General features: G+C 33.5%; 1 pseudogene; it reads left to right on the plus strand.

Annotated features, from left to right (window-relative positions):
- Positions 1-1,392: 1,392 nt before the first annotated feature.
- Positions 1,393-2,774, plus strand: part of LOC107748526 (laminin subunit alpha-1-like) — a 46,793-nt pseudogene continuing 45,411 nt past the window's right edge.

Below are 2,774 nucleotides of genomic sequence, written 5' to 3' on the forward strand. Positions count from 1 at the left end.
TTTAATTTTTATTTTTTTAACAAAGTGGGTGAATATAGTTGATTTGGTTGTAGAATCGTTTAACCATAAAAGTGCATCAGTAGTCAATCTACTCATAGTAGTGTTATTAACATCATCAACATTAATTTATTCCCTTAAACTCAATTTAGTCATATTTTCTTAGTGGGATCAATGCATTTACAGCTGTGTGACGATGTTGAAAAGTTCCTGCCGTTCTTTAGTAGCAGCAGACAGATGTGTTTGTTTGAAAGTGTTTTTCTCACTGATTGTTTCTCAGATGCGATTAGAGGTGTCGATGTGTGTCTGTGACATGCAAACGCTGCCAGATGTGACTTCAGTCATCAGACTCTCTTTATCTGCTGAGCGTTTGAAGTTTCTGTGTGCTCGGCACCGCTGGAGTCCATTCAAAGCCACAAACTCCCCGAGAGACAGGCCTGAGTCTGAAACACTGATTCAGTCTTCAGCGGGAATGTTACTCACACTAGCTGTTTTAATTGATATTGATTATTAGTGATGCTTGTTAAATTAGTCAACGACAGTGTTATTTTCGTATCATTGAGATACTATCATAAAAGTTTTTTTTGTTTGTTTTGTTTATATAGTTTTTATTCATTTTAAAAGTGTTTTATTTCAGTTTTATTTTTTTCCATTTTAGGTAATCCGCTTTAACTACATGAGAAACTATTATAGTTTGAGAGATACTATTTTTTTAATGTTTTGAATTAGTTTTTTTATTTTTGTGTTTTCCATTTTTGCTTTAATTTTAATAAAGGTTTTAGTAATTTTGTTGTTTTTAATGTTTATATAATTTTTGTTAATCTATTTCAGTTTAAATTTTATTTATTTTAGTACATCAACTTTAACTACATGAGAGACTATTATAGTTTGAGAAGTTTTAAGACTTTTCAGAGTAATATTTACGTTTTGTTAGAAATAAATCATAATTTTTGGACTTTGTGTGTAATTTGAAATTTAAAAAGTTTTTTCATTAATAAAAATTCGAATTTTTTCACATTCACTCATTAATCAGAAATCGCTGATCAGATACAACACGGTTTTAGCTGAAAAAAATCGATGACGCTTACTAATAGTTAACTGCACTAACTAACAATGAGCAATATATATTTGTTCCAGTGTTTATTAATTTTAGTTAACATTAGCTAATAAAAAGTAGCACTGTTAGCTCAGATACATTAAATAATATTAACAGATGCAGCTATCGATTTTAATAATGTATTAGTAGATGTTGAAATTAACATTAAGAAGTCATACTTTAGAAGTCATGTTAACTAATGAAATCTTATTGTAAAGTGTTACCGATTTATCTTTTGAATCAGTGTCTGTTTAGTCATGTTATCTAATCAGTAGATCATTTTATGTTTGTTCAAACAGAGCAACATCCCATTACTAGCGCCATCGATGGCACCAACCAGTGGTGGCAGAGCCCGAGCATCAAGAACGGCCGTCAGTTCCACTGGGTCACCATCACTCTGGACTTACGACAGGTAGGACTCGCTGTCGAACATGCGTGACGCTCGACTCAAGATATGAGGACGTGAACACGTGAACTTCATCTCCAGAGATGCTCTGAGAGTCACTTCATTTTGAGGAAAAGTCCTGTCAAACACGCACTGAAACTCAAAGATCTTCACCACAAACCACCAAAATAAAACTTCGGTTTAACTTGAAGAACTTATGACAGAAATACAGTACTATTATATACTGACATGTAATTCTTAAAGGATAGATAGATAGATACATGATAGATAGATAGATAGATAGTTTTGTCAGCTCTAAAGCTTGATTAAATTTTTTGATTAAATTGTTAAAGTTTTGTCAGTTAAATTTATTTTTGGTGATAAATTTGCATTAAATCAGAAAACACACACAGAATGAAAAATACCATTCAGGGAAATTTAGAATTTAGCGAAAATAAAACTGATTTTATAGGGTCCTAAATTAAAAGGTAGCTTATTCTGTGGAGTTTAATTGTGAACAAACAATTCCATTCTTGCATGTGGAAAACGTTTCCTTTCCTACATTTTATTTCAAGTGAAGAAAACATTTTTAGTTGTCTGTTTACACCCATTCTCGAAATCGTTTCCTTCCCCATTAACGGTTAACAAATATTGCGATGAATATCGATATCGTATGATATGGAAAAAATACTCATTAGCCGCTATTGGTAAATAACCTTAAGATTAAGAAAGGTGCGTCCCAATTTATGTACTTATGCATTTTGTGTAAATATTTGTAGCGCTGCTGACTTGATTTTGGTTTAATCTCAGCGGAGGGCCGTGAAGCTGGTTTTATGCTCCCCTCCTCCTCTGTCGTTGTCGGTCAGCCGTTCTGTCCCACAGTTAAGATGAATGCTGTGCTAATTGTACACTAGCTGCTAGTTTCCTGTGTGTCTGAATGGAGGAGCGGTGAGGAGGTGTTCAGGAGCGTTTAGAGCCCCTCAGGGGCCGCCGAGGTCGAGAGACACACTAATCCCAAAACTAGAAACAATCCACTGCATTCCAGCACTGATAATACACACAACTATTCCACATGAGCCCACTAACCATGATGCTCTGCAGTCTGTCACACACACTCCGTGACGCTTGAAATAAGTAAACATTAACTGAAATAAAATAAAATATAAAGCCCTTAAATGTATTTTATTTCTGAGAGTTTAAGGCAACATTTTCATTAAATATAATAATAATAATAATAATAATAAATACTAGTGCTGTCAAACGATTAATCGCGATTAATCGCATTCAAAATAAAAG

This window comes from Sinocyclocheilus rhinocerous, unplaced genomic scaffold, assembly GCF_001515625.1.
Source record: "Sinocyclocheilus rhinocerous isolate Xijiao unplaced genomic scaffold, SAMN03320098_v1.1 scaffold8222, whole genome shotgun sequence".
In the NCBI taxonomy this organism is placed as follows: domain Eukaryota; kingdom Metazoa; phylum Chordata; class Actinopteri; order Cypriniformes; family Cyprinidae; genus Sinocyclocheilus; species Sinocyclocheilus rhinocerous.